The sequence below is a fragment of the Paramisgurnus dabryanus genome, chromosome 4, assembly GCF_030506205.2.
Source record: "Paramisgurnus dabryanus chromosome 4, PD_genome_1.1, whole genome shotgun sequence".
In the NCBI taxonomy this organism is placed as follows: domain Eukaryota; kingdom Metazoa; phylum Chordata; class Actinopteri; order Cypriniformes; family Cobitidae; genus Paramisgurnus; species Paramisgurnus dabryanus.
This window is the reverse complement of record NC_133340.1, coordinates 4,299,325-4,319,406: the sequence shown is the minus strand read 5'-3', so window position 1 is coordinate 4,319,406 and position 20,082 is coordinate 4,299,325.

The window sequence follows — 20,082 nt, the reverse complement described above, 5'->3', positions numbered from 1 at the left end:
TTAAATAAGCTTAACAAAAGCAAACGGTTTCGTCTCAATGCATAGCAATTGTGAATGCTGACAGTACAGTGAAGTTTGTATGCAGTCTGTGTGGTGTTAATGAAGAACCCTAACCTAACCCTGACCGGCTTGAGTAACCAAACTACATTTTTGTGGCATCATAAAAACAACAAAATATTCATAATAAAACGAATGTGCAGCCTTAGATTTTCATTTTGTCGCAAAAATTTTGTTTAGAAAAAAAAGACTTCCCAAAATGATTTGAATGCAACCTCTGGATCAGATATACCCCAGCTTAGCTACTAGGCATAAAGTCCTTTGCTAAAAAAGTGCATTGCCCTCTTTGCAATCTTTGAGTTATCAGCCCAAGCTTTGGGTTTTGCTCCACATCACCCACAACCTTGGCATGTCTTTGAAAAGTCAAACCAAGCTGAATGTCAATATTTAAGTGTTTTATGTTCTGTGAAATTCAACTTGCACAAAGGGCATTATGACTCACTCTGGCTGTCTTAATCCCCCTATCGTAATGCTATCACATGTATAACTTACACTCCAACCACACCTTTAAACCTGTGCACACCTTCAACTGATGAAACAGACACATTTCTGTGGATGAGACTGCATGGTGACGTGTAAGGCTGCAGGTAGTTTCATTACCTTTTCTTTTTTTAAATAACAAGTGTCTTTGTTATGGGAGGAACTTTATAGGCTTGACTGTGGCCTGCACGATGAAGCCGGTTTAGCTAACTTGCCAGACACATTTAAGATTAGATTTTACCAACCCTGTTTTTTACCAATGTCATAATTTGCAACCTACTCCTCTACAGGTTATGCTCTGTAAATCAAAACTTAATAAGTCAGCTGTAAGCAAAGTGTTTAGTGCACAAGCTTCATAATTTCTTCCTAATCCTGTTTACATCACTTTTTACAGCACAAAATGGTTCTACACATGTGGTGATAGTTGGCACTAAAAATGGTTCCGGTATGGTTACAACAAGCTTTTAGTGCTATTTAGCATCGTTCGTTTTTAGATTGTACAAACAGTTAGCAAAATTAACTATAATTTTATCATTAGTTTAGTAATATGAGACACAAAACCTTAAGAGCAAGTATATTTGTAGCAATAGCCAAAAATACACTGTATGGGTCAAATTTTTTGTAATTTGCAAAAAATCATAAGGATATTATGTAAAGATCATGTTCCATGAGTGGATGCAGTGCTAAGGTGATTTTCTAAATATTAAGATTTTTGCACCCTCGGATATCCCTGCCAAATATTGTCCTATCAAACCATGCATCAGTGGAAAGCTTTTTTTTTCTCAATTTAAAAAAGACTCATATGACTGGTTTTGTGGTCCAGGGTCACATATGTTTTTTAGCAGAATGATTAATATTGTGTAACCATGGTTACACTATTGAGACCATTATACATGTGTAACTATTGCAGTTTTAGTACAAATAAAGCAAAAAAAAAAAAACATATGTAAACCATGATTTATTATCATAAGGGAATTGTTAATATAACACAAAAATGTAGAGATCTAGACAATATTCCCTGGCTTTCCCTGGTGCTAAAATGAAAGATAGGACGGAATTTAATATCTCTGGCAACTTACTATGCCATACATTAAAACTGTTACACATCAAAGCAATCTCTTTACTGTGTCACAAGCAATAGAATGTAGTTTAGGGGTGAGCGGGGCACAAACTAACGCAAGGTTAATTGACCTATGGCTAAGCCACGCCCCCAAAAGCGATGAGCCAATTACAGTGCACATAGCAACCAAATACACTCAGGCATTCTTTCCTTCTGCGTCCATTGAAATGCATTGCAGTTTGTCATTCGTTTTTATATGTTTTTTTTTTGTCATTTTAAGTTTTAAATGGTCAAACGGTGTGCATGGGGTACATGCAACTCTGACACCGGGTATCCCGAAAGGCTGGGTGACGGTGTGTATTTTTGTGCTGAATGATTCATGTAAATACTGTAGCACCAATCTAACTGAGAGTTTACTTATTCTTGGTAAAGATAGTAAAAAGGCTTGTCCTGGAAACGTATGCTGAAGCTTTTCAAAATGACAAAAATGTTAAAAACGGATTTATCTCGTTTTGCAACAAAACTCTTCATATATAGTCTTTCTGCCTCCAAAAGTCATCAACTGCATCTTGTGAAATGTCTTCTACTGTGACAGCTGCCATAGCGCCTGTCACCGAAAGCTGATTGTTTGTCAGAGTGAGTGGAAGGGGCGTGGCTTAGCCATAGGTAAATTGTACCACCGTGGCTACTTCACATATTTTCACAGGGCCGAGCCATCTGTGCTTTCGGTCTTTTTCTCTTACTTTCAGAGGATGATCGCCTGTGAATTTATGAAAAGTTATGATGTGTTTTGGTTAAGATATTGAACAAGAGTGTTTATGAGGCATAGTAGTAAATTTCTTTATCTTAAGTTTATTTTAAGTTGGTTGTGTTAGTCACCGTCCTGTTACCTAAAACTTTTGCAACATGCCAGCAACTTCTAGCTGTGAATAAAAAACATTTTTACATATTAACTCTTTCACCGCCAGCGTTTTTAAAAAAAGTTGCCAGCCAGCGCCAGCGTTTTTCATGATTTTCACCAAAGTTTAATGCCTTCCAGAAAATGTTCTTCTTTAAATAAATAAACATACAATATACCAAATGAAAGAACAGACCCTCTGCTTTCAAACAAAAAAAACCGTTTCATCCTACCTTTAGTGGTTCTTTTGCAATCAGCTTTTGAATATGGGTAGGTTTTTGCAAAAACACCATATTTTGAGCAAAAAGCAAAAATAATTCCATATTTGTGACGGACTTTTCATAGAGATCCCATTCAGAGCGATCTTTAAAACAGACACGGACATGCAGCAGCTTGCCATAGGGCAATACTTCCGGTTTTAAAAAGATAATAGCGGTATTGCGGAAAGAGGGAAAATCTCGTCATTGGCGGGGAAGCGTTTTCTCTTAATTGACGAGATATCTCGTCAATGGCGGGGAAAGAGTTAATTATTTACAACCCCAAATCAGAAAAAGTTGGGACACTGTAGAAATTGTGAGTAAAAAAGGAATGGAATAATTTACAAATCCCATAAACTTATATTTTATTTACAATAGAATATAAATAACAAATCAAATGTTGAAAGTGAGATATTTTGAATGTCATGCCAAATATTTGGCTCATTTTGGATTTCATGAGAGCTACACATTCCAAAAAAAGTTGGGACAAGTATCAATAAGAGGCCAGAAAATTTAAATGTACATATAAAGGAACAGCTGGAGGAGGACCAATGTTTAGGAATAGGAATGTTGTCCCATTCTTGTCTAAAACAGGCTTCTAGTTGCTCAACTGTCTTAGGTCATCTTTGTCGCATCTTCCTTTTTATGATGCGATGAATGTTTTCTGTGGGTGACAGATCTGGACTGCAGGCTGGCCATTTCAGTACTCAGATCCTTCTTCTACGCAGTCTTGACATTGTAATTGATGCAGTATGTGTTCTGGCATTGTCATGTTGGAAAATGCAAGGTCTTCCCTGAAAGAGACGACGTCTGAATGGGAGCATATGTTGCTCTAAAACTTGGATAAACCTTTCAGCACTGATGGTGCCTTTCCAGATGTGTAAGCTGCCCATGCCACACGCACTCATGCCACCCCAAACCATCAGAGATGCAGGTTTCTGAAATGAGCGCTAATAACAACTTGGGATGTCCTTGTCCTCTTTAGTCCAGACTCCAGATGAAATGGCGTCCCAGTTTTCCAAAAAGACCTTCAAATTTTGATTCGTCTGACCACAGAACAGTTTTCCACTTTGCCAAAGTCCATTTTAAATGAGCCTTGGCCCAGAGAAAACGCCTGTGCTTCTGGATCATGTTTAGATATGGCTTCTTTTTTGACCTATAGAGTTTTAGGTGGCAACGGTGAATGGCACGGTGGATTTTGTTTTACAAAGTATTACAGAGCCCATGTTATGATTTCCATTACAGTAGCATTCCTGTATGTGATGCAGTGCCGTCTAAGAGCCCGAAGATCACGGGCATCAAGTATGGTTTTCCAGCCTTGACCCTTATGCACAGAGATTGTTCCAGATTCTCTGAATCTTTGGATGATATTATGCACTGTAGATGATGATAACTTCAAACTCTTTGCAATTTTTCTCTGAGAAACTCAGAAAACTATTTTTCGCCGCAGCATTGGGGGAATTGGTGATTCTCTGCCCATCTTGACTTCTGACAGACACTGCCACTCTGAGAGGCTTTTTTATACCCAATCATGTTGCCAATTGACCTAATAAGTTGCAAATTAGTCCTTAAGCTGTTCCTTATATGTACATTAAAATTTTCTGGCCTCTTATTGCTACATGTCCCAACTTTTTTTGGAATGTGTAGCTCTCATGAAATCCAAAATGAGCCAATATTTGGCATGATATTTTAAAATATCTCACTTTCAACATTTGATATGTTATTTATATTCTATTGTAAATACAATATAAGTTTATGAGATTTGTAAATTATTCCATTCCTTTTTTACTCACAATTTCTACAGTGTCCCAACTTTTTCTGATTTGGGGTTGTACATATTCACATATTAATCTAACTTAAATATTTTTTAATGATGAAGCCAAAGCCAAAAAGCGTTAGGATAGTCCCCGCTTTCCCCTACTGTGTATTGTGTTTTTTGTGGCATCACTGAAAGTGGCTGCATGTGCCATCCTTTTCATTGTATTCCTTGTGTAACCCATGGGTAGAGACATCATTTTCTTGGACAGGTTGTGAAAAATTTAACTGTACATTTAATGAGACATAAGGGCCAGTCACTTAAAATAATTGTCCAAATTTAAATGTGTGCCATAATAAAAAGCCAAGATAGTGTCTCTTTATCATTTGCTTCCACCAAATAATAAAAATAAGCATAACCATGGTGTAATGGGATCGTGATTCGCTGCTATCGCCATCATGTAAACTTTTTGAGTTGAAGGAGCTTGGGCGGCAGATCTAAATTGGCTGCACACCAGCCTGTAAAGAGATTTTAGAAGGGCTTCTAGCCTCGGTTATTGTGCTAAGTATAACTCTCAAGAGCCACAAAGATTCTCATTGAGGAGACACACATGCAGGATCCATAGTTCCATCTGGGGGTGCCAAATTGTTTCTTCTGCCTGGTGTTGGAGAGCGGCATGATCAGTGTCCTTTATCTCTTTGAGGCTGAATAAAAGGTGCAGCCCAACACCACGAGACTGGCCATATTACAACCCACAACGCACACAGAGCCAAGTCGGTTGCACTGTGCAAGTCTTTTATAAGACACTTAGTTGGGCCTCGCCTCATCCAGGGCATGGAGGAGTTTGGCTTAGGAAACCTGCATAACTTTCATTACTTGCAGGGCAGAAGCAGCATATGACTTAGACGCCTAGGTAGAGGTGATATGGCACGGTTTGGATGGGTGGTTTAACTTCACTAATTGCTGGCTGATAAAGGGCAGAGGTGGGCAGCTACAGACTCTTGGAGTGACGGAAGCTTGGTTTAGTCACGGTCATCTATGCCATCGACCACCAAGAAAACCTAGGTGATGGAACTGTGGGCGCGGGTGGAGTGCAGGGCATGCCAGGAAAGAATGAGCTCTTGATGGACTTGGTGGGAAGAAAGAAGGGGAGGACTGATGGCGTCCACGCTGGAGAAACCACTCTTTGAGTCAGCTGTGTTCGGGCTCGACCGGGAAAGATAATTGGTTGACGGCGAAGAGGAGAGAGTGCACATTGGGCTGGGCAGGTGTGAGCTCATTACCAAACCGACGTTCCGGCCTACAGCTCTGCTGCTGTTTCCATCTTTGCATAAAAATGGATTGGTGGGGAAGCACAGGAGGCAGTGCCGCTAAAGGCATCAATTCAGGCACGCAGCACAGAAAGGGGAAGAAGCTTGCAGTGGGTGCAAATGGAATCCATGAGAGCATTCACGGCACAAGCAGCAGTGCCTAAGCAACATTATCTCAACTGAAATGGCAGGCTCGAACACTATCAGTCTGTGATTTTCACAAATGTTCCCCAATAGGCTTCAATCTCGGAGCAAACAGGAGTTTCCCACGTAGCGTCAGCACTGATGCAGTGCGAAGTGAACCGTATCGAAAGGGAACTATTTTAAGGAATGTTATTTGCAACCATTGTGTTCTGTTCATACAAAGATTTGTGTGTAGACTGAGCAACCTGATCTCACGAATTTCCGTGGCATAGTCACGGAATTTTGTGCTCATTTTTCCGTGGCATTCTCACGGATCTCCGCATTTTTCCGTGGCCCTGCTACGGACTGTCTTTTTCCGTGGCATTCTCACGGATTGGTTACTCAACTGCTTTTTCCTATTTTCAAACCATTTTCGCTTCGGTTTAGGGTTAGATTTACATGAAATGACATCCCTACCCAAACCCAACTCTAACCCCAACGCCAGGCGACAATTGTTTAAAGTTTAGAAAATATAAAAGAATAAATCAGAAAAAATTATATAAACCAATAGTTAAAGTGACATACTAATGCAAACACCAAATCTAACCCTAAACCGAAGCGAAAATGGTTTGAAAATAGGAAAAAGCAGTTGAGTAACCAATCCGTGAGAATGCCACGGAAAAAGACAGTCCGTAGCAGGGCCACGGAAAAATGCGGAGATCCGTAAGAAAGCTAAGGAAAAATGAGCACAAAATTCTGTGACTATCCCACGGAACTTTGTGAGATCATGTTGCACTGAGTGTGTTTGCTGGTTTTAACAGAGACATTGTATATCTGATACTAAAAAAAATGAAGACGGCCCTTCTCCAAAAGAATTAAAAAAGATTTTTGCAAATACTCATCACTTCATATTTGCCAATATTTCGCTTAAAGCCTGAGTTGATTAATAAAGTCTGACTGCAACAGTTTGGTTTTGTCAACTCTAACTAATCCTATAACCCTTTGTTTGTTCAACAGCACCTTCATGCCACATCCTGATTCTTTCAATATGATAAGGGACCAGTGCTTTAAGTGGGCCGGAACGCACCGGTACTCAGTACCGCCACTTCTAAATATAGCTCTTGAGCGTACCACCACCTCTCCGTGAGCCCAGAACGTGCTTTTAGCGTACCGGAACGCTCATTTGCACATCTGTTTAAAAATCAGAGGTTTAATTTAATCATTTGGCTGCACTGCCGCTTTTCAGAGCGCCCTTCACAATCTACGCTTCCTAATTCATCCCACTGAGAGCAGAGACTACATTACCCATACACCCTTGGGTTTGCAAGTTAAAAGCGCCTGTGTCGCTTTTGCCACTGACTGTCAGTCAGTGTAGTCTGGACTGGAGAGGTGTGTGTTTGTGTGTGAAATGCGCATCTGCTCGGTTAAAATGAAAATACAATGAACACTTAATATGCCCTCCTTGTTTCAGAATCTGAGTAGTAAAAGAACAAGGTCAGAATCAGAAGACTCGCTGGCTGACATCCCACCAAGCCAGAATGACAGCTACAGGTCAGACGCAAGCTTTATCCAATACCCTTTTGTAGGTACGTGACAATCTCCGCTGTGTCACGGCTGTCAGTTTGTGCAGAGTAAAAACATTCTTGAAATTGTAATAGACATTTAGTTTAATTGCTAAACTACAAGTGAACGAAATTTAAATTAATTTGAACAACGACGACCACGGGAGTTTTAACACCCGCAAATTGGAAAACAATGGGACAAAATAAAGTGATGACTTTCTAGTTTCAAATGGCCAGTATTGTGTTATTCTTGAACCCATGGACATGGTCTTAGTGTCATTTTAAAGTTTTTTTTTTCAAGCTCTTTCTATCTTTAACCATGCTGAAAATTTTACTCAAATATCTACCTTTTGCACATTTTATTTATGTTCAGTAGATATTTCTAGCTCAAGCAAATCCACAAACTTATAAAAAGATTTATTATTTTTTACAAGGTTGTCTGCTGAATATAAAACCCCTTCAATATAGGAGTCGAGTCAGCAAAAAAAAAAAAAACATAGAGTACCGGCACCTCTTTTGGGCCACTTAAAGCACTGTAAGGGACAAAAATATATCAACTTTCCAATGGTAGAACATAGTGGTACAATTCATTTACATGTTACTTAGATTTAAGTTATAGAAGTGATTTCCTCTAACTTTACTTTTTTTATATAAATACAGCCTAAGATATAGTATAGATAACAGTGTGCTATAACTTAATTATTAGAGCATTAAGTTAGCAACACAAAGGTCATGGATTTGATCCCCATACAGGGAACACATACAGCTTGAATGCTCTAGCTCGGATATAGCATAAATGTAAATAGACAGTATGTTGAGATTAACCCTTCACTCTAAAAACAAACGGTGCTATATAGCAGTGGTTCCCAAACTTTTTCAGCGTGCGGCCCCCCTTGTGTACGGTGCATTCCATTGCGGCCCCCCAAAGATAATTTGTGACAAAAAACTGTTCTAAAACTCAACATTTTAATAAAAAAAAAAACATTAAATTATACAAAAAAGTAGTGCTTTTGGTTAGTAGCCTTTTTAAGGTTTAATTAAACAGAATTCATGATAAATTAATGTATTTCATAAAATGTCATAAAACTGGGGCCCCTGGCACCATCCCTCGGCCCACCTGGGGGCCCCTGCCCCCAGTTTGAAAACCACTGCTATATAGCACCAAAAGTGGTTCTTTGCTCGTAATCATAGAAGAACCATTTTTAGTGCCATATAGCACCGGTGAAGCACCAGTGAAGCACCCGTGTAGAACCATATAGTGGTATGTAGAACCATATGTGGTGCTATATGGCCCCTATATGGTTCTACACAGGTGCTTTACAGGTGCTTCTCCGGTTCTATATGGCACTAAAAATGGTTCTTCTATGATTACGAGCAAAGAACCACTTTTGGTGCTATATAGCACCGTTTGTTTTTAGAGTGTTGAAGTCATTGCTAGAATATTATAATTAGAAAAGAAAATTTGAATATGAACTTATGTTTCAGAATATCTATATACAAATTCCTGTTGAAAATGTGCATGTTTGATGTGTGTGTGTGTGGGGGGGGGTGTTAGGGTTACAGGACTGAGTGAAGAACTAGGGACACAAATAAAGTGTGTTTGATCTAAAACATTATGGGTTTCTTATGAAAACGTTTTAAGCATAGATGGAATACGAAGTCACACAACAATGCAAGAAAATACGAATATTTTTATCATGACAAAATAAAGTGATAGAGAGCAGGGACAGATAACAAATGTTATTTCTTAAATACTGTTTAAGTTATATAAGTTATAATCAACTTTTTTAAGCCAGAACTTAAAATAATAGCTTTATTTGACTCGCAAAACCAAGTTGTTTTAATTTCATGCTGCCATTTAATGGAATGGCACAAACTGTAAAAATGTAGACTAATTACCAATAATTACATGAGCTGAAGTAATCATATCTTGAGGTATACTGTATTTGAGTGCTCTATTTTCTTTTACCTCGGGTTACTAGCTACATTTTTCTTTTCTGTACGAATGACAAAAATGATAGAAATGGATCCTTCTGTAAATAAATAACATATGTCAAAAACTCAGGTGACTGGGTTAAATTCAGGTTTGGCAGGATGATGTTATCTGGTGAAAAGCTTCTCTGCTATTTGAAAACTGAAAGATAAACCCCTGTAGTAAAACAAAGAAATCAAAGATGATTTATTGCGTAAATAGTCACACAACACCGATGGCAACTAAGATAAGGACACACTGACAATAATCTCTAGGCATATTGCAAATATCAATTTGGATTATAAAATGCAATTTGGCAGGAATATAGAGCATGTGCAATTTAAATGGATTCATGTATTTAAGTTAACATTTTTCATACCACATGTGCAATGTTTATTGCACAATGACAAGTACAATTTAATTAATTCATATAATATTTATATTTGCCAATGTATTGAACAGACTGATTTAATATGTTTAAGCAAAACTGTCAAAATGATAATTAAGCCTAAATATTATTTTCCTTTAACGCAAACGGGTAGGACATTTGGTAGTGCATCCTAATTACTGTCACGTTACTGTCTGTGTCCTGTTGGGCTTGTTTCAGTCTTTCTCATCTGGTCTAAAGTAAAGTGTGTTCATGCTGTGTTGTGTATTCATCCAGCTTTTGTCAGTAAAGTTGAAATGTTATTTGGATTCTTGTCTTCGTCTTCTTACCACACACACGTTGTGACAAAAGACCGGACCTAAGACTGGAATGAAGATGGACGTTGCTGCCATTAACATTCACCCTGGAGGTAAAGCAAGACATTCCTGTGAAAGAATCATCTACATTTTCCAGAACGACAGGTGTATAGAAGAATATGTGCAGAAATTTTTAGACACCTGCCAGTACACCACTTGCAGTGATCTTATCTTTATGGAGGGGTTTTGAGGGGGACTGGACGAAAAATGTGGTTTGTAATGCCACAAGCAAATCCCATCTGATCTTTGTCAGGTTACATTAATTTTGCTTTGTGGATTACACAATCATCATAGAAGAATATGACCTAATTGTCCAATCCAACTCAACACCAGCGGAGAGCCTACCTCGGAACCCGATCCAACACCCATGACCACGAAGAAATCACGTGAGTCCCCCACAGACAGAGATAGACTACCTGCCACGATCTATCAAGATAATCTTTACAAGTTAATCGAAAATGTGTACATTTTGAAGCCTAAATAAAGCTGTCAAATATAAAATGCTAACGGTATGCTATAAACGGACTACAGCACACCATGGTCGCGGTCTCGCGGACCAACGTCATCATCCAGCTTCCTCAAACTTTATTTAAAAAACATGGTCGCTCATTATGATCTTGCGCTGTCTATGAACACTTATTGCAAAAATTGCAATTAAAGATTTGTTATCTTTTGTTTATGTTTTATTTATTAGTTTATTATTTTGTTAGTTTATATAAACTTTAATATTATTTTCTTTGTGATTAAGATTATTATGCCTGATCATTGTGCCCCAAATAAACTTTAAAGATTATCTTTCACTGTATTATGTTTGCATACCATTTGCTAATTCGCCAGAAAAAAAACGCGCTTTTGCCATCTCAGAAGCACTAACGTTACCTATTGCCGTATCAATTTCCAATCTTATGTACTTTTTCTAAGACGATAGGCACAGATCGAGGAGAGAACCACTATAAATCTGGACAAAACAGTGCAGCTTAAATGCTGGTTTACTTACCGGTATTGTAAGGGCCAGCATGAGGGACAAGGTTTATCAAGTCTCATTAAGTAAAACTAGGGAGAGGTAGAGGAGTTATAATAGTGTATATGTGTTTAAGATAACTATACACAGCAAAATCCCCGGTGTTAAATTAACACCGGTTCGGTGTTTATATGGGTACCACCAGCAGGGTGTTAAAAGTAACGCTGAAGCAGTGTAGTCAATTAGATAATTAAGTGATCATTTGAGGGATGATTATTTGATTATTGAAGACACTTGATTATAATGAGCATAATCACTTAAAAGAAACACAAGAACTACAACTGACTTCCAACCACTGGCTTAGATAAAATCAACTCAAAATACATTTAATCTTACTTATTACAAACCAGACTCACTTTATTTCTGTTCTTTGTCTACATTTCTCTACTTTTTTGAGAATTATTAGAGGTTTAGATGCTGATGTTTTATTGAAATGTTTGGTCACCATTATGGTGATCAGTGCTCCCTTTAGTTGGTTAGTTTTACTCACCTTTCTTAGTTTTTTTTTTGTAACAGTGTTTGGCAAAACACATTAATTATTGCCAAGAATATTACAAATGAGGGTTATCACTTGGTACAGCTTAAGTTAAAGAATAATTAAGCAGTGTCATCAGTTACTATAAACAGTTAATTGTTGATTTAAGCAAGGTTGCATGGTTTGACTGTCTAAATAAATTAATTTTTATATATGCAGGGAATTGTTGCTTTCAACATGCATCCAGATATGAATCAGTCCATGAATCGCAAACATAATGTTCCAATGCTGGGATCCACCGTAGTATAAAACTTATGACTCCCATCTTGCATTATGTCACCATTGTTGTGATTAATGGGCTGATTCATGATATCTGCATGTGGGACAAAAAACATCTCCAGAATGTACTTAACAATGAAATTTAAAAAAGCTTGACCTGATGAAAGATCTGCTATTGAAATGCAATATAGAATAATATATATTTTATCAACATCTATTTAATTATCAGAGTAAGGCACTTTTCTACAATGTTAACAATTTACTTGATAACCTTTGCTTTAACATCCTTTGCAACATATAATGTGTTTTACAAACACCATTGCCAAGACCTCAAAGGGAAACCTTAGAGTCAAACTGCCCAACTAAAAGAACCACTGATCACCATAATGGTGACCAAAAAATTTAAAAGTAGAAAAAAGTCAGTCTGGTTTGTAATGAGAGAAGTTTAATATGTCTTTTCAGTTGATTTTATCTAAGGCAGTGGCTGGAAGTCAGTTTTAGTTCTTGTGTTTCTCTTTCCTTCAGTGATTCTGTTCATAATCACCACGTGTCTTCAATAATCAAAAAATCATCCCTTAAATGATCATTTAATTATCTAATTAACTCCAACACTGCTATAGTGTTACTTTTAACACCCTGCTGGTGATACCCATATAAACACAGAGCCGGTGTTAATTTAACACCGGGATTTTGCTGTGTACAAACAATATCTGAACAAACATAACACAGTTAAATTCCAAACATTTAATGTAATAGTTATATTTAAAAGTAAATTCTTAATTTTACGCAAAATCCAATATCTGTTATCTGTTATCAACAAAAACAGTGAGGTCCTGTTTCCCACCCGTCATTTTCAGCATCTGTCCTCCTGCCATCACCCAGTTCAGTCGAGTCGAAATCCACTTTTCTGCCAGATGTCTGCAGTTCGACGCCCAGTGACGCTGTATCACTGGCCATGCATCCTACAGCAGCATCTGGTGAGGATCCTGCATTCACACCGCCATTCTCTCAATTCAAATAAATTGTATTTATATAGTGCTTTTCACAATTGTTTCAAAGCAGCTTTACATTAATAGATGCAGGAGAAAGGGCAGCTAGTGGGTGTTGTTCTGACATCGGCTGGGCATCATGTTGAAGGAAGGCCAGTAGATCAGTGACATGATGACCTCCACGGCAGCCGGAACTGGGTCTGTTAGTCCCATTGTCCTCAGGAATAAGGACGAGACAGGGAAATGGAAACAAAATCCTATTACCGTATGGGTCGTACACATATAATGCAAGTGTCACACAGTATTGTGGTTTATAATGCTCTGTTTCAGTTAGGCTAGTTATTGCGGCATTAGTAAATTACCCAGATGAGTAATGTGAATGCATTTTTCCAGACACGCTAACTATTGCGGGATAAGTATATTAATTAACTAGACAAATTATGTGAATGCTTTGTTAAAGAGAAATGTCTTAAGTTTAGACTTAAATTGGTCGACTGTGACTGTGTGTTTTTTGGCAAATCATTCCAGAGCTTAGGGGCTAAGTAGGAAAAGGATTGACCACTTTTAGACACTTTTGATACTCTAGGGATAGTTAAGTACTCCGAATTTTGCGACCGCAGTACATGATGGATTTTATTCTAATAGTAATTCTCTAAGATATTAAGGTGTTAGGCCATTTATAGGTGATCAGCAATATTTTAAAATGTATGCGCTATTTAACTGGTAACCAGTGTAAAGATGACAAAATTGGGCTTATGTGGTCATACTTCTTAGATCGAGTAAGCACTCTTGCAGCAGCGTTTTGAGCTTATTTACCTAATTTGCGTAACATCCCCTGAGCATCTGATGCAGAGAGCATATGGCGTATTTTTGAGATATTTCTAAGATGGAAGAATGCTATGCAGCAGACATTGGAGATATGATTATCAAAGGATAGATTGCTGTCGAACATCACATCTAGGTTCTTGACTGTGGAAGACGCCACCACAGTGCAGCCATTTATGGGCAACTTGTAATCGGACATATTTAGTTTGGAGCGATTTGGTTCAATAATAATAATAATCTCTGTCTTGTTGGAGTTGAGCATAAGGAAATTTGCCATCCAGTCACTAATATCGCTAATACAGTCTGTTAGCTTAGAAAACTGGTGGGTTTTGCTAGGATGTGAGGAGATGTAAAGCTCTGTATTATCTGCATAGCAGTGAAAACTTGTTTCCTGATGATGTCTCCTAGACGTAACAGATCCTATCCTGTTCATGTATAACGAGAACAGGATAGGACCTAGAACTGATCCTTGCAGTACGACGTATTTAACCAGGGAGTGATATGACTCTTCCTCGTTTACATAAACAAAGTGATAGCGGTTAGTTATGTATCCTCTGTTGCCTATACTCTATCCTGTCCTGTCGACCTATCGGCTCAGCCTCAGCTCCTCCCTCCTCTGGTCTCACCCGAGACCCGCAGCCTTGCGGCTCCCTTTTGGTCACTACGCTCTGCCCTCTGGCTACAGCGGGTTCCTCCTTCCCTTCCGCGGTCACCTCTGTCCTTGGTCTCTCCAGCTCCCCCTCAGTCCTTGGGCACTCTGGCTCCACCTCCTGTGTCTCCTAAGCCAGGGATGTTGCTTGCCCTCATCGTCTCTCCGTCTGCTCACTTGTTCTCCTCCAACCGGTCTCCGTAGGTCGTAGCATGGAGGCCATCCTGCCGTCGTTCTCCACTGCCCGTTCCATGGCGCCTCCATCCATCCATTCCTCCATGGTTCATTGCACCTTCCTTACCACCATGGACTAAATGTTTAATGTTTATCTGCCTGCTAATTTGTGTTTCAGTCGCAAGGTCACGCTTTGCTGGGAGGGGGCGAACTGTCACTTTTCTGTCTGTGTCCATTGCATGTTTTGAGTTTCACCTTTCTAGATTAGTCATCCTCTGTTAGTTAGTCATCATCACCTATTTAATCGTCAGTACCTGCTAGTTTATTATCTTGTTGTGCTTGTTTCAGTCTTCCTCCTCTGGTCTCGTGTCAGTGAGTAAAGTGTGTTCATGCTGTGTATTCATCCAGCTTTTGGCAGTAGAGTTAATATGTTATTTGGATACTATTGTCTTTGTCTTCTTACCTCACACACGTTGTGCCAATTACATACCCCACAATGGATTTACAAAAATTGAATGCAAAATTCAGAATGCTTCCCTCTTCTACCACGCCCTTCTCCTGTCAATCATTGCGTCAAAAAGCCTCTCCTGTTGCGACAGACGCTAACATTCTTTAGAAACAGTGACATTTCTGTTTATGCGCCAATTCTTCTGTATGTGTATTTAACACATTTATCTGCTCTGCGTCCGTCATGTTTCCAACACCACAAAGTCAACACCAAACAGGTCTTGACGTAAGGATTGACAGGGCGGGCGTGGTCAGCTCAGAATGCATTTTTAAAAGTCTAAAATGTCAAGGCCTTCAGAAAGTGCTTTGGTTGGTGACATTTAAATCACATATGGTCAACTGAGGTGTCCTATGATGGCAGTATCTTCCACTGCTCAGACTGGGGGAAGGTATCAGATGCCGGTTCATCAGCCTTGAACAAAAAAAAACGCTGTGTCCAATGTTAAAGACTCATAAAAATAATAAGATAATAATAATAGTCATTTATTTTTATTGAACACTGCTAGACAAAATGGTTAAGATATACCAATTAGGTAAATGTAATGTATGTATACACTTGGTACCAATATGTGCATTTGAGCCACTAATAAGTAACTTTGAGGCATTAATATGCACCCTTTGGTACCAATACATACCTCTGAGGTATATTAAATATGAACTCTCTAGGTACAAAGGTGTGGTTTTCGAAACGGTACAGCCCCAGTGACAGCTGTCAATTTTTTTGTTGTATTTAAGTTTCGACAAAGTTTTTGGGAAACATTATGTACCATTTACATCCAATAATGTACTGCATTTCTAAATAGGCCTACGTTTTAAAAGGGTACACGAGTAAAAGAACAGTACATGTCATGCTCAGAATTATTGGCACCCTTCGTAAATATGAACAAAGAAGCCTGTTAAAATACATTTGGATTGCTAATCCTTTTGATCTTTTATTAAAAAATACTTGAAGCTTTCACTGAAGTAAAACAATTGAAAATGGCTCACTATTCAATAAATGTGTTTTTTTTTTCAGCGCACTGCAGCCACAAGTAATGACTCCCTTACTTTCAATACTTTTTTAAAAGCCTTTCACCAAGACAACAGCTCTGCTGCTTCTTTTCATATGTCTGATTAGTTTGAAAAACACCTGACTAGACCTGTTCAGACATCATTCCTTCATTTCAAATCTCTTCAGATGCTTCAAATTCCTTGGTCCTCTCTCTCTCCTCTTTAGTTCACCCATAATAGGGTTCAGGTCAGGGTGACTGAGATAACTATGAAAGAACCTTCCTTTTGTGCTTAGTGACCTATTTTTATGTTTTTTTTAAGATCCAAACAATATGCCTCTAAAAAAATGTTTTGTTTGTCAATATTTGATAGAATCCATGCAGCCATAAACAAACCTCTAGGATCTTTGCAGAAAATAAGCCCACACAATTAAAGATTTGGAGATATATAATAATTTAAGATGCACTTTTAAAAAGTTTTAAAGGAAAGAATTTTTATTGTATTTATCAGCAGATCTGTGGTAATGTAATGTAATCGAGTGGCTGATAGGAACCAACACCTTTCAGCAACTTGTTGAAACTATTAAATAACAATGGTTTAGTTAATAGATGATGGTTCGTGTGTAATGGAAATTAGTAGAATTTTTATTGTATTCATCAGCAGGGTGTGTGCCCGTAGGATTCTGCGCCTGCCTCACTACACATCGAGACTCATTTTCCGGTGACATAACTAATTAACGTCACCTCTGTATTTATCAATAGCAGACAGACCCAATATCTTCCGGACATCTGGACACGTGAGATGAATTGACTGTCAAAATCTGTCACAATGTGACTCCACCCTACATTATAAAAAAACTTTTAACCGATGTGCGGTTGAGCTTAGGCTATGTTGAAATATAATTCAATAACTTTAAATTAATGAGTTTCCAAAATTCTATCGCTGTCATGATGTTTATTGAGTTAGTATGATATTTCGAGATTTGGAAAATGTGATATGAGCTGATAGGAACAAACCCAAAGTCTCTAGGCCTACTAAATGTTGCTTTGTGCTGACCTCTTCTGGTTATGTTGAAACTTCAAAAATAAAATATAGGTCCTCCTATATTCTGTGCCTACACTGTAAAAAAATATTTGCTGCCTTACATTTTTGTTTTTGTTTAATCAACTGAGATTTACAAGTCAGGCCAACTTATTTTTATTTAACTTATAAAATTAAGTTAACTTTTTTCAACTACATTTTATAAGTTATAACAACTCATCTTCAAGATAAATAATAGTAAGATAAATAATAGTTAACTGAAATTAGAGGTAAATCTGAGTTGATTGGAAAAAATAAAGGCAGCAAAGATTTTTTACAGTTTACTTACAGTTGTTGGTTCAACTTATAAAAGTAAGTTGTAACCAAATGGACTGCATTTATATAGCGCTTTTAACAGACCTATGGCCATCCAAAGCGCTTTACAAGTTTTGCCTCACATTCACCCATTCACGCACACATTCATACACAGACGGCGGTGTCAGCCATGCAAGGTGCCATCCAGCTCGTCGGGAGCAGCTGGGGTTAGGTGTCTTGCTCAAGGACACCTCGACACTTGGTCCGGTGGAGTTGTGGATTGAACCACCAACCTTCCGGTTTGTAGACAATCTACATGAACCACTGAGCCACTGCCGCCGTAACCAAGTATCCATGTTGCCTTAAAGTCTTGAGTTAATCCAACTTTAAAATATTACACTGTTAAAAGTTGACATAACTTATAAAATCAAGTTGAAATTGTTTAACTTAATGTTTTAAGTTAAAGTAGCATAAAAATATTTGTTGATTTGACAAAAATGCTGCATTTCTTTTTACAGTAACTCAATAAAATTCTGTAAAAAAGATTAACTAAACTATTTTAAAGGCAACCAGGTAACTTTCTTGTTAAGTTAAACCAACTTTTATTTTTTACACTGATACACTCAGCTGAAGCAACTAAAGCAAACACTGATCACAATAATGGTGATTTGTTGAAATCTCAATATTTTTTCACAATTAATGGAGGGACAAACCTGATATTGATTCAATGCAGTAAACATTGACATATCAACTGTTTTTAACATTGTTTCAATGGTTTGCATGCTATCTGGGTAGGTAGGCTGTGGCATTTAAACAATGCCCATTTGGCACTAAGGGGCCTAAAGTGTGCCAAGAAAACATCCTACACCATAACACCACCACCACCAGCATGCACAGTGGTAACAAGGGGACAGGTCCCCCGATTTGAGGGTTGTAAAAATACCATGAAACCATGGCTATTATATATATATACATAAGTTTCTTATGAGACAAATGCGCAACGCCTCGTATTTATCAAGAGTTTTGATCTTCCGAGAGAATAAGGCATCAAGCTCATCACTTGGATGTGGCGCCTGAAAGGCCAGCAGCAGTTCCTTTCTCATTCAACACATTATGATTTATTTTAAAGCAACACTAAAGAGTTATTGCTCCTTGCTCCCCCTACAGGTTAGACGCGTAATTGTTCATTAGCACTGTTGTAAATACTGCAGCATAGCTGGCTCTGATTGGATTGTAGGTCTGCCGTAAAGCAAGTTTTTGTAGTTTTCACTCGAACTACAGGACCACGACCCGACGGTTGGAAACTTCTTTAGTGCGGTTTTGACCGATAGAGGGCTGCAAAGCGAATGTGAACGTGCCATTCACCCTGTTTTGAGTGGATGAACCACTGAAACTTTTTTGGAAACGTTATTTTAAGGTAAAAAAACTCTTTGGTGTTGCTTTAAAACAAGTACAAATGACAATAAAGTTAATAACCAATTACATTATTTCAAGTTTATTTTCCTTTTTATGCTAAATCTTATTACATCGCTTCTTATGCACTACTAGAGGGAGACATGATCAGGTTATTCAGAAATAATGGGCTTTTTAATTTAAAACATAACACAGATACAAGCAAACACATTAAGAACTATTATAAACATGAACTAATGATCAGTTTATGTCATATATATTCTCTACTGTAATCTGTTTTAAAGAAATGTATTCCATTCATTCAAAACACAATATCTTAAACACATCAAAACTTTTCTCATTCACAGCAGATCGTCTTCTGACAGTAAAAGACCAAAAGCACAGATTGCTCTGCCCTGTATAAATATGTAAAGTAGCTGTGTTACAATTAACCCTGCGTTAAGTTTGTGCCCCTATACCATTTACAAATGTATCTCCAGGAAATGTGCATATTTATATTGTTGTTCTTCCACCCTTTTAAGGTACTTCCATGTTAATAAAGAATATTTATAATGATTATGTTTAACAAGTGATGCTTTTTCAAATGCATGTTATAAACGACTTAGACTCTCAGTGCGTTTCAGGTTTATCCTGACATCTTGAGTTCCACGAATGCACATAAATCCATGTTTTTATAAGAGTAAAAAACATATAAACTTAATGTTGAACAGTGCCATTATTAAAATTACAGTGAAAAGAATCTAAACCTCAGTTTAATGTTATTTATTTATGACTTTTTGTTTTTTATATTTAATGCAATATAAAGCAGTGCACACAACATATTCAATATAAAGTGTTTCTGGTTGCTAAAACATTAGCTTATTTCACAAATCCCATATCTAATACACTTCATCTGCCATATTTCATACAAAACTGCCTAGTTATTTTTCACACCCATACTCAACAGTATGGTTCATGTGGTAGAATTAAGTAACCTTTAGTCTTTCTGTTTTAATGCCCCGTTTCAGATCAATTTGTCTTGCAATCTAGACTGAAGCCAATGTTTACACAAAAGACTATTTTGACAATGTCAACAAATATGCTGTTGCACACTTGTTTGTATTTACTCGTAGAATAGGCGGCACTTGAGAGGGGTTCCAGCCACTGATCTATATAAATGACTGGATTGCGCATAGAACGCTTGACGTAACTGCGTGAGGTGAAGCC